At 39.5% G+C, this 13,376-nt stretch overlaps 1 protein-coding gene across 5 annotated transcripts in view; it reads right to left on the minus strand.

The window, feature by feature from the left end:
- The window catches only part of RGS6 (regulator of G protein signaling 6), a 271,553-nt gene that overhangs the window by 126,062 nt on the left and 132,115 nt on the right, over nucleotides 1-13,376 (minus strand). The window lies entirely within an intron of this gene.

Raw genomic sequence — 13,376 nt, forward strand, 5'->3', positions numbered from 1 at the left:
TTGTCACTACTCCATATCTGTCAGCTTCTTCCCACTCAAACCAGTTTTTTCTTTTGGTTCGCTTTTTTCACTTCAAGTGTTTGTTCTAACTGCGAGAGTAAAGGAAGTAGTTATATATGCATTACATTACCCTGAACACTCTTGTTTTATGCAACACCTCAATGACAGGCATTTCCTCATTTAAAGCAGCATCTGAAAATTGTGTACTTATTTTAAAAGAGACCTCAAACTATTGAAAAATACATTAAAACAAAGGTTACTATCAAACTCTGGTCCATTTGACAATAGCATATATTTTAACTACTTAAAAACTTAACAGAAAATTGTAGAGTTAAAGAAGTACCTTTTAAGTGCAATACACATTTCCATGAAAGTACTGACAATTTAAAAAACACTCAACCTTCTGTGGCATCAGTGACCTGAGAAAGCATATTTGCTGGACCTATTGAAAGAGGAGGGTAAGCCCAAAAGAGTTAACTAAGAAACTTGGGCCTACTAACAAGTTATTTAGATTCAAAACGATTTGTTCTGTACTGCTAACTGGACCAAAGCTTAACAGAGTGCTAAGGTACATGTAATGGGCCTAGAGGTAATAAATTAAGATTCAGTAAGCTAAAGCAGACATTTGAATACGAGAAATAGGCTGGGAGCCAGGGCTTTCTCCAAGCTTGAGCGAGCGGGTCAAGAACAATGGAAAGGAAGAAAGGTCGGACTGAGGAAGATGAGAATATGCCCCCTCCCCATGGGATGAAGATGGGATCTCCCCCTAGAATTGGGGATAGAGAGAAGCGCTGCCCCAAGCTCCGCCTGAGCTCCACCTATACTCCGCCTGTTATCAATATGTATGAATAGATGCTGTAATCACTTAAATATGCATTTAATCACACCTGAAAAATTGTATAAAACTGCTAATTTTGTGTGAAGCCTTTGAGCAAGTTTTTCCAGCAATAGCTGGCTTGCTCCCAGCGCTGCTAATAAATACCTTTGCTGCTCAAAAGATCAAAGTTTCTCTGAGCAGTTCTTTATACCCGATTTTTCGGAATCACTATTACCGCTGACAATATTCAGTACAACAGAGAAAAGCAAACCAAAATCAAGGTCTTGTTCTCTGCTGGAATTTCACTCACTATTTCTCAGTGAGACTTAGAAAGCCTAAAGCCACCCCATGATTCTTTTCACCATGCAGGTGAAAGCCAGCTGCATCTCCAGTACTTTGATTACAGCAACTGAATAATGAGTAAATAACAGTGATTTCTCAAAGTTTCAGAGCACAAGACAGAAATCACACCAAATTTACTCTGGACTGTTTAACAGCACCTTCTCTTTCCTTGACACTGTTTTCCGTGTAAATGATCAATATATTACCCTTCTCTATTTTCAGTGCTACAGTCACTGGTCATAAATAACAGAACAAACATTTGAGTACACGGTTTAAGGAAGGCTATGTTTCTTCATTCTGTTATCAATATAAATTTCAGCATTGCATTTTTCCTGGGCACCTCTTAGCACAGATACAGTGCCCTGTCATTCCTGATTAAAATCTGTAACAACTTTCAGAGATATGTGTACATTTAAGCTAATTTGGACTAATAAAATCAAGTTATATCCCCTTTTCCTCTTCATGTTAATCAACGTTGTGTCCTCTGCCACAGTACCATGGACCTGAACATTGCCAGAGTGATTTATGACCAGTGACAAACTGTGGTGCAGATCAGATCCAAGTTAGGTTGGGAGATCAGTTTGGAAGCCTGGGCTGGAATAAAAATGTGTCACAAGGGAGGCACACTGTCAGAGCCGTGTACATGTATGCATCTGTTTATGTGCCTGGTAATGACCATGAAGAGGAGCAGGTCCAAGGCTGAAATGGTATGAAAAATTGCTAAAAACCAGGATTAAGGTGCATTACCAGGGCTGTGAAGCAAACCTTGCATACAAGCTGCCTACACTGTGTCTGACTTGGAGTTCTTAGTCATATTTGTATGCATAACATTCATCAAACATTCAAATGCAACTGTACGTGGAACAGTATCTGTGTGACTGGGCTTATTCAAAGAGTGTAAGCAACTCTCCCCTCTCCAAGAGATTTAGGATGAATGTAGCATTTGCAAAAACTGCAATTTCAGATACTGCAATATTATGCATTACTATGGTCCTTTAACTGTTGCACCTAAATAAAAATAAACCATAGGGGGAAGTGCAGGGAACAGGGCACCAGAGGCCCAAGCTGTTCTTCACAGCACGCTCCTCCCTGATCTGTATTATTCTCCAAGATCACTAACAGCACCTTTTCTACTGATCTGTAAAATTCACATTTATTAACGAGTCCCAAACACATATTAGCAGCAAACAGAAGAAAATACCTCACTGGGAAGTAACCAAATGAAAAGGGTATGGTGAAGGTGAGGCAGGCACTGGCAATGGCGAAGAAGGGAAGGGTTGCCCTGGGAGCCCACCATTAGGGCTTCAGGCAAGGCTGCAGACAGCCAGGGAGCTGGGAGGCTAGGCTCTCAACAGGATAAGGGTCAGTAGGGGCTAGAGGTATGTTGTGGGCATAGATACAGAACCATCAGTCCAGATAATCACTCAAACTCATTAACAGAGCCGCTGAGACATCCTTTGTTCCCACATGTCACTTTGGAGGCAAGCTGCCTGTAAGTGTATAGCACTTACATTTTTTGATTGGAGATCAGACTCTTCAGGCAAACAGTACTCAGTCCCAGTGACTTATCAGGTCCAACTCTACCTGCCTTGGCTCCTCCAAACTTCTACCTCTGACAAAAATCTTATCTTCTTTCTCTGAAAGGTAGCCCCAAGGCAGGTGACTCTTACCTTTAAAACAGATTACTTGTCAATTTATTTTAACTCCAATCAAAAAACTCAATCTATTTTAGTAACTCCAGTCCTGCAGTTACTGTGCACTCTGAATCTGAAGTGACAGCCTTGATCTGCCCCACACATGAATGTGAACACCTGACACAGGATTTTTGTTTAATTTTTAACAAAGATTCAGCCTGGCTCTGCAAGATCTTAGCAGGGGTGATGGGAGGACAAGCAAGTGTCTGAAAAGCTTATACCAGCAGTCTTTTAACGATGACAACACTCATCTCAAAGCTTCTTTAAGTAAGAATAACTAAAATATTTTATAACAGCTACTATACAAGATGATTTCAGGGGATAGAGCTACTACAGAGTAATCAATCCCATAGGATTAGAAGCAGTCTGCTGAGCCTAATACCTGCTAAAGCATCTGAGAATTATTCATTGTCTCATGATAACTGTATTTTCTCTAATGTATTATTAATTACATGTTAATGGCACCCTTACAACATTTAAAAGCCTGTCACACCCAGCACCACACTGCTGTTCATTTCCTGTATATATACTGCTTGCTGTCATCAATGTCTCTTCTCCAGCCTTTTTAGCTGTTGACCCAATTTAATGCCTTGCTGGAGATTGCCTTCCTAGCTGTAATTACAGTAAAGAAGGACTTCACAATAAATGTATTTCTCCAGCACCCACAGCATCTGTTAACTCCTCTCTCAGTATATGTTCCTGCCTGCTAGGCACATTCCAGGAAGATACACATTTGCAAGCATGAATTCTGTGTCTTCCGAGTACAATTCACCTAAGAATAAATATTTGGATACTAGTAATGAAAACCGAGCTAATGCTTTAGCTAGCATTTTGCAGTGTTATACAGGCTTAGAAAAGAACTTGGGCATTATAGCAATTTGTGGTGTGTTACTCCTGACACTCCAACCCAGCTTTACTTCAGTGGTGATTACAGCATAGCCATTAGTCAGTTTGACCTAATTTGGTTGCTCTTTCTCTGACAGCTTTACACTAAGATTGTAACAAGCCTTATCTACAACATGACAGTTGTAACACACATTAGAATAAGACAGATCACACACTACACTCCCTAGGAACCTCTAAGATAAGTTGCAACCTTCAGGTATAGCCTAATTCTATAAAGTAATGTAAGTTCGGTGTTTGTTTGAATTTTCCTGTAATTTCCCAGTATTCTTCCCTTTTTTCAACTCAGATCTGCACTGGAAATAGTCAATACACTGACAACTTGCTGGATGATCCTGATAATTTATCATTCATAGTATCAGACCAGGAGTCCCCAAATACTTAAAAAAAAATCAAATTAACAGGCCACTACTATTTCTTTATTGCCCACCACTCCCTACAGAAGAAACAAGTTTTCAGTGGAAAAGGAAACTGCACTAAAGTTGCACTTGGGGATCTTCTCTTATCGTCTGTTTACATGTAGGAAGGACATCATCCACTCTTTGTCCCTCTTCAAGGAAAAGTATTTCCATGCCCATATGAACCTACTGGAGCTTAAAAAACAATTTGCCATCACATCCAGCAGTAGGATTTCCAAAGCTGGGGCACAGCTGATAGGGCTGTGCTGTCCTGTGCACATAAGACACCTGCTTTAAACAGAGAGGGAGCGTGTCAGCCAGGCTGACACATCTCATGTATGTTACAGACTCAGTTCAGCAGGCAATTGACAGAGGTGTCAATCCCAACACCAGGGAAAGGTATTCTTTGAAGTCAGGACATGCAGAACAGAAGGATGCAGAGCCTCCCAGGAATCTATATTTGTTCATCAGATCTGGACATGTAACACTTCCACAAAGTTTACTCTTCCTACCTTGAGAGAGATGGAGGAAAGGGAACACGGCTAGACACCAGCAGGGGGTGAAAAGAACAAATCAGCAATGTCAATCCCCACAGCATGTGTGACACTAGAAAGCAAAGCTTAGACTGAAGTGTTATTCTCTGCCATTTATTAACCAATACTTTTTTTGGGATATGGATGCACAGCGATGAAGCGCTGTCAAGTAAGGAACAAATATTGCAAATGAAAACTCACCAAAAGACAGAAAGCTTGTGCCAGTCTTGTACTAGCTTTTACATTCACCCCAAACTCCAACAGAAAAGTCTTCTCTACTGAGTAACTAAAAAGGAGAGGAAAGTGCTAACTATACAGTCCCATTAGAATCAGTTAAAAAAAACCTAAAAGACCTACCAGTCGCAAGTAGGCAAACGCTTGATTCTGACACAACATTTTGTTAACAGCTATTAACTCTGAAGCAAGAAGCATTCATTCACTTTCTAGGCAGCAGACAGAGCCTCCAACCAAGCTTGCCATAGACATGAGGAGGTACAAATGCCACCCTAGGACAACTGAGAGTGTGTAGCTCATGGAGTGTATTTTGATCTCCCATCTGGGTACAGATTTGTGATGTACCACTAATTATACAGCATCAGAACAACAAGACAGATTATTTGACCTGAAAAGGAGTACTGTTAGGATGAACTTAATTTTTTCGAACTTGACAGAGGGTAAAAAAGACTCATCACGTCCTTCTTCCTCTTCTACTTCAGAAAAAGGGACTGCTTGGGGAAATGAATGTTGAAAACTTAGAATCGAGAGATAAAGTTCCTAAAGTAAATTATCACTGTGCTTCTCTACAACGTCCTTTCATCCTTCTGTCTTATTTTCCTTTTAAATACGTGCACTGTTACAGCTCAATTTAAAAGAAAAAGATTTTGGGGTCAAGTACATTTTATTTGCATACAACTTGGTCAATGGACACCATATTCTACAAAACAGTCAGTTTCTTGAAGGTTGTGAATTCACTGTAGTAGGTTGCTACTAGTATATATGTAACAGTGTTGCTTAACAATAGGCTCTTGCACTTAGTAGATGATCCTGTTTAAACTGTAGACATAATACACAAAGGATTGATTCAAAGAGCACTCCATGGTAAAACTGAAGACTATGCAGGAAACACCTTCATAGATGAGAGCTACAAAAATGCTTCTTACTCCTCTTTTTGGAAGAAAAAAGAAATCCTACAAGAAATAAGAGGGAAGAGGAAAGGGAAAAGACTCTTCAGTAGTCAATAATGGAAGTGCAGACACCAGATATGATCTGCACTCAGTAGCCTGTTGAAAGAGAGAGCAGTGGTTGTCATACAGCCAAAATGTTGTAGTGTTGTCCTTTGTGATGACCCAAGAACTGCTATACATGTTCAAAACATAATGGTTGTGTCTCTCTAGGGTCACAACACCAGGACTTAAAAGTTCTCCAAGTCAGCAGCAGGAGATATTAAGCTGCATTCAGACAATACAGAAAGCAATTACCACTATTCAATAAAATTTGCAGCTATGCAATCTTACACAATGGGACAGGATAATCAAATCTTATGCTTCAAGGCATAATATGACTGCCTAGAGGATGAGGAAAGCACGTCCTGCCCATTGTATTTTACAAATAGTTGTTCTTATATTTCTCCAAAGCAGGAAGATAAATAGATGTTACAAATATGGCCAAATCAAATTATAGCAAATTATACGCAGGGCACTAATTTGCACAAAAGAACTATCGGAACCTTTTTATCACTTCTACTTCCTTCTCTTTTAGTAAAAAGCAATAGTTGGAAAAGGCTGAAATTCTGTGAAATATTAACAGAAACTTGGAAAGAAATGTTCTAGTCTGCACCTTCTCTATTTTTAACATAATCTTAACCTGAGTTCATTCACACTCTATTGATTAAAACTATTTACACGCAGGTTTTGTCTCACCTCCCATTAAAAGACTGTTTCTCTATGGCACAACTAAAAATATCCTCCTCTGCTAAATTAACAAGCAGAAAATAAATACCATTAAAATCAAGCTATTTTAAGGAGATATTTTCTTGAACCAAGGCAGTATTGGCTAACTTTCAATCATGATGCCCACCTGCCCTCAACACCTTCCCCCCCTCCATCCCCTGCTAGCTAGGCTGGATCTTTTTCTTTTTGATTTAAATTTTTATGTGTGTGTGTGATAGCCCTGAGCTTTGTAAGCACGCCCTGTACAGGGGGTGGAAGAAAATGTCAAAGTTCCATTCAGGCTTTGAGGCTGTAAAGTCAGCCTCTCAGAAATTAAAAGATTCTGGAAAACAAGGAGAACGCACTAATTACTATGTTTCAAGTAATTTGCTCACTTTCACGTGGGAACTTTGTGGCAGAAAGCAGCTCCATGGGCCACCATTGCCCTGCCTTCTCCTTCTGCCTGGTAACTTCATCCTTTACACATGTGCTGCCTTCTCCAATGGATCAGGCAGGGCCTTATGGGTGAACCTTTAGGTTGTGAGAGAAACTCTACAGAACAGGAACACATGCAGTAAAAATGGTGCAACTGCAGAGAGAGGCAATGTTGTGGAGATGGAGACATGCAACATCCAAGCTCTGAGGAGGAAAAACACCAAGATGGAAAGACATCAGGCTTGTCAGGAAAACCATGAAGCTAAAAGACCAGAACTGAGAAACACAGAGGACAAGCCCTTCCCAGGGGCTACAAAGCCCATCCTGTCCTCACCTGCTGATGACTGCCCAGCTCCCTGTGTGCCTTACTAGGATTGCTTCACTCAATAGCTGCCAAGTTCTACCCATCTACCTTTTGTATTGCCCAATACATAACAGCTTCATGCTTTAACACTGTGAATATCCTCTTGCAGTCTTTTTGCATGGCAAAACATAACTCGACAAGCTGAACCGGCTGAATGATTTCAGGGTTGCTGTAGAAAATTTAAGATTGAAAAGCATGGAAACTTCTCCCACAATAATATCCCCGGGTACAAATTCTAAATATCTATTTTCTGTAAATCTTTCTGCAGAAGAAAGAGTGGAAGAATCTAAGTTTGCAAGAACCCTAAAGATTTAACAGATTTCCACAATTGTTAACAGATAAATTCCATAGAGGAAACATCCCCTGAAGAATTAATTTTACTTTTCAAACATAATGTGAATAATATATGACATGGAAGTGGGGCAGAAAAATATACCTGGGGGTTTTTTTATGGCAATATTGCTACACAGATGACAAGGAGCTCTTATTAACCACAGTAACAATATACCATCATTTGCACAGTAATCTAAAGCTTTAAGAGAAAGACTTTAATGCTAATATTGTTTAACTATCCAGTTATTGCCTAATTTTCCAGCCAACCTGTAACGTGATAATTTTAGTTTAGCAGGAAAAAAACCCACCAAAAACACACAGTGGAAAATACACAGTGGATAAAGTTGTTCCAGACTGTTTATTAGCACCATATCATACAAACTGTCATAAGGTTTGCACGGATAAATCAAAGTTATGACCAGTGACAAAATTCCTAGAAAAAACAGGATTAACTTGTCAAATTAGCTTAGAGGATTTTCATGGTGAATGGTAAGGTTATGCTGTTCTCCAATCCCTTTCCACTCACTAATCTGAGTGACGAAATGGGAGGGTATGGGAAAAATAGTTCTTATGAATACCTGACTTTTGCTTGTATCCTGACTAAAACTGAAAAAAATTTCCTGTGCTGGGTAAAAAGGGCTAATATAATAACATTAGCATAAGATTTTTTTTCTGTCTAATTTGGGACTGAATTCTGCAAGGTTCTCATGTAGTGAACAATAAATTGCAGAGTAACATCGCAATTACAAAGAGGATGGGAGAACACATAAAAAAACAATTCACAGCCACTTCAAAGCCTCACCCTGGAACAAAAGGTATATGGGACCTTTGTAAATAAGGGAACCCTGTCCAATGGCTGCAGAAGAAAGTACACAGTTACAGTCGGTACAGGCTCAGGAATCATGACTAAACTCCAAAGGCTCAATTCTGGGAACTACCATGGCTTGCTTGAAAAAAAATCAAACAAAAAACCAAATCAAACAAACCCAAACACAACTTCAATAATTATCATAAACTGAGCTGATCCTAAGCTTACATCTTGTTTCAAACACTCATTTGACCATTTTAGCTTCTACCTATTTTTGGCAGAGCAGCTAAAAATGGGAATTTTTAACTGTTCAGATGAATCAAAAGACAAAAATTAAGTTGCTTTATGGTTCCTTCCATAAACAGAAGGAAATCTTGGAAAAATTTTTATTCTTAACATATTATTTCTTGCTTAGAAGGAAGAGAATATGCTTTTTCCAATACATTGATCTTTTCCCCACCCCCTTAAAAATGCATTTAAAGTAGATTTTAATTTGAAACTCCGAGGTAAAATCCCTGCTAGCCTTTCAAATTCAGGAAAAGTCAAGTGAAATGATCAATGCAAGTCACTTCCATCATCCTCCTCATTTTTTCTAAATATAGCATAAAATACCATTGAATTTTTTTCAATTGCAACCCTAGTACATATTTCTGGAAAGCTAAAGTTCAGAGTTCCTTCCTCTGCAGTTATGTAGGAAACTTTTCCATTTAAAGCCAGGCACTTGTTCTGAAAACAAAAGTGCAGAACTGTCAGCTAAGCAGAGTCCAAGACAGCAGAGAACATTTTTTGAAGTCTGCCAACACTAAAACCTGTAAGAGAGATATTCAGGTTTTTTACTTTCTGGAGAGAGTGCACTTCTAAGAATTCCTTCGTTACCTGTCAAAGCTCCCAGATCACATCTCTTGGAGACAGCTGACATTAAGGCTCTTTCTTCTGAGTTTCTGAAATTAGGTCATTCTTTTTACCATTGTCACCCCTTAACAGAAGGAAGTTTCTTTTATCAAAGCATTATCTTCTCACAAATACAATTCAGAGGAAACTTTCCATCAATGTTTTGCCAGTTTGGATTTTGAAGGGAAATTTGCACAACTACTGAAAACTTTTCCAAACATAACTTCTATATTAAAAAAAAAAAAAATCCACAACAATTTTTATCTGAGTTACTGTGCTTTGAATCAATGCATTTCCCCCCTGGAGCTCAAAAAGTAACTGGCAGAGTAGGCTCCTCACACAAACTGCACCATTTTCATTAGATGTAGCTAGTAGCAGATTTTAGAAAGCTGCCGAAACAGTAGGAATTATTCTGACCATATTCATGTCACATCATTAGTATTTTACCAAATTCACCAAAGTCCTTCAAACTTGCACCAGCACAGGTAAGCTAAAACTCAGGGAACATGCACCAAGTGGATACAGGGACACCTGGGCTTATCATGCACGGGGATTTCTAGGATTTTTATCTGAAGTCAGCTGTGCATGAACCTGTGTCACTGTGTCCTGCTGAACAGGTACTGGGTTGTGCAGCACTGCACCATTTCCTGCTGCCTCAGCTTCCTGCTTGTGGGTGGATACCTGACTCTTGCTCCATCATGTACTGTAGACATTCTCCCATGTCCACTGTCCCTGGGCTGATAAATATCACAGGATCTGATTCAGCAGCATATGATTCTTATTTCTTGTTGATCAAATCCTGTTGGCTTTACTAGAATTAGTTCAGATTTGGACAAGCCTGAAGCAGCAATGAATCAAAGCACTTCCAAACTCTAGTTCTGCAAAAGGCCAAGCTCTAGCATCCCCTGTTTTCCAAAGACAGGAAAGGGGCAGGGTTTAGAAGATTTTAAATTCTTTACAGCTAAAAGACTTAATTTTTTTGCTGGGTAGATTAGGAACACATACTGGTTTGTCTCCTGCATAATTTCCTCAAAGAACTCTAAAACATTTTCTAGCCCTTCAAAACAAATGAGCAATTTCAAAATGTCAAGTAGAGTTTGGCATAAGAATAGAGTTCAGAAATTGCTTTTTATTCTCATCACATCAGTGTATTGAGGAGGCACACTACAAATATGTTTCTCATATGAAGAAACAGGCAATCTAAAAGTAACTGGCCATTTCTTCCTTCTGTGAAACCACAGAATCACAGAAGTAATTTTCCATCTGGCACCTGGTCGACTTGCACCATTTTCTTCCCATTAGTCCTGCTTTAGGTTTAGGGGTATCAGGACCAAGCGGAATGTGGCTGTTATACGAGTGTGATCTTCCAGTTCCCAGCTGATGGATAACCCCCTCAGGGCACAGTGCCAGCCCACACACACTGCTCCACTACCACCAAGGTGAGGCCCAGGCATCACCATGGCAGAGCCTGAGGGAGAAACATTCAACTGCACCGTGCAGTTCTCCAGGGAGAATGGACTCTGGTCTACGTAAGAAGCAACAGAAAGAGAAGTTTCTCCATCTCCAAACTGTATGCTGTTCACATTTCACAGTTCTTGGCAGTCTTCACAAAATCCTGCTCTGACTTTGTGGGGATGTGAAGAGGAGTTAGACTGTGAGGAGTTAAGACTGTTTGGTAAGAGTCTATGTGTGGACTATAGGATTTCAGAGACTTTCCAATGGAATTATGCACTATATCTTGTAGGCTGAACTTCGGAAAAATGTTTACAGCTATACCAGGACCCATGAGAAATTAGCAGTTATTTTTGAGTTGCCAACACCTGCCAAAATTTAACTGCAGAGCAGGAACCTTTTGACAGAAATGGTGCCTGTTTCAGGCAAGCACAGCAAAGTATGGCTTAGGAGCAATGTCACTCTGCTCCAGATCAGCTTTAAAAAAGAGCTGGGAGCTTTCAAAACTGGAGAACATGCCATAAATATGCCCATATGTTATTCAATCTAATTTTTCTAGAATAAAAGTAAACATATAAGCAATGTAGGGACCAGATTACCTTTTCCACCTAACCATTTCCTGCAGAGGAGAGAAAGAGACAAGCAGAGACCAGAGGCTATGAAGAGATCAGATTAAATGCTGCTGTGCTCCTGTACCCAGGGGTTACAGGAGACTGCCATACTGCCATAGCCCACACAGTCTTCTCCACTTCTGACCTAGATGAAGAAGGGAAACTCATGGATGACTTCTCCTCCCTTTTAGGCAGTACAACACAAAATGCAAGAACTCAAAAGCAGTGGTGCAGGGTCAGACCAGGTATCTACCAACTCCTGCATCCTAAAACACTGATCGATACACGTCTAGACAAAAGTGAAAGGACTAGGTGGTTGTGAAGATACTAATTCTAAATCTATTCCTGTGCACTAATTGTGGTTGCTGGATGTTTTATTTGGTACTCAGACTTGAGGGATTTTAATTAGTGTATTTTAAAGGACTCCTTTCACTGACTGCAGAACATGTTTACAGATATGGACATTACAGAGCAAGTATTATCCTTGCTCCAACTGCCACTTGTAACACAATAATGTTACAGCTGATAATTTCATGCCACTTCATATTTAAACTGTGCCTTCCAGCACTCAAATCAGTTCATAAAGCTCAAGGGAGAGAGAATCACCTGCCCACAACTATGAGAAAAGCTAGCAAGAAAGTCCATAGCTTCAAAGTTATGATTCTTGCTTTTAAAATCGGAGTCTTTCCTTACTTTTACAGTTCACTCATGAAGCTTTCAAAAAAAGCTAAAGTAACTAAAGATGTTATTGTATTCACATTATGTCGGACTATGCCACTTTCAGGACTATATAGACAATGACATTACAGATGGTGACAAAAATCAAGGTAATGGTTTGGGATGTGCTGAGTACTGCCTGTTTAACTCTGCCCAGTGACGGAGTCATCATTAACATCTTCATTCAGAAAAGCATGGAAGCATATACCTCCACCATTCATATTAGGTAGAGCATTTAAGTACACATTAAACTTCAACCACCTGCTTAAGTTCTGAATCACTTACTTGGGGAATTAGGCATACCCTTTCAAAGCGGAGTGGTTTGCAAATGTGATAACTACATACGATCATAAAATGTAACCACAGAGAAAATTAATTCAGAGTCTTTCATGAACACTATCTCACCATACAAGCTAATGGACAGGGCCTTAAGTTGAACCAGTAGAGGGAACCCAAATGCAGCACACTCCGGCTGCCACCCAGCAGAAGCAACATTACTCATAGGAACACACAGGGTTGAGAGCTCCCAGCTTTTAAGCTGCAGCATCGTCCGTGAGGCTGCAGCATGCCTCCTGCTAGAACAAACTAGACAGACACACCATTCTTCACTGCCTTGTGGTCTATCATGGATATATGGACATTTCAGACACTGAGTTTCCTAAAATAATTTTAAAGGACAAATATATTAAATGTATTGTGTTTGTACAGCCTACACTGGCCAATTTGTATTTTTCAACTTTACTACTTCATTAACATTGTGCCTGTCTTCTATTATACCACATAATCTAATGTTCACAGTATGCACAATAATGAAGAACACCTGAAAGGAACAAAGATATGTAAGGACTCAATCCACAACTTTGTCATCTTATATATACATATATATATATATATATATATACACATATATGTATGTATCTATCTGTTTGGTAGCTCATTTGTACCATTTTATCACTGTATATGTTGCTTTGGGGGTGGGGGTTGTTGCCCTTGATACAGATTTTTCTGGCACAAAAAACTTACAAGTGGGAATCTCTCCCCCACTGCTTGAGAATTTCTTCTGCTTAAGTGTTTTGGAAAAGCTACAGTGTGTTTCCCATGCATTTTCTGGCAGCCTACATGAATCCCTTTTCAGCATCTTGAACTGAAT

The sequence above is a fragment of the Neopelma chrysocephalum genome, unplaced genomic scaffold (genome assembly GCF_003984885.1).
Source record: "Neopelma chrysocephalum unplaced genomic scaffold, ASM398488v2 Primary Assembly neopelma1_24, whole genome shotgun sequence".
NCBI lineage: Eukaryota > Metazoa > Chordata > Aves > Passeriformes > Pipridae > Neopelma > Neopelma chrysocephalum.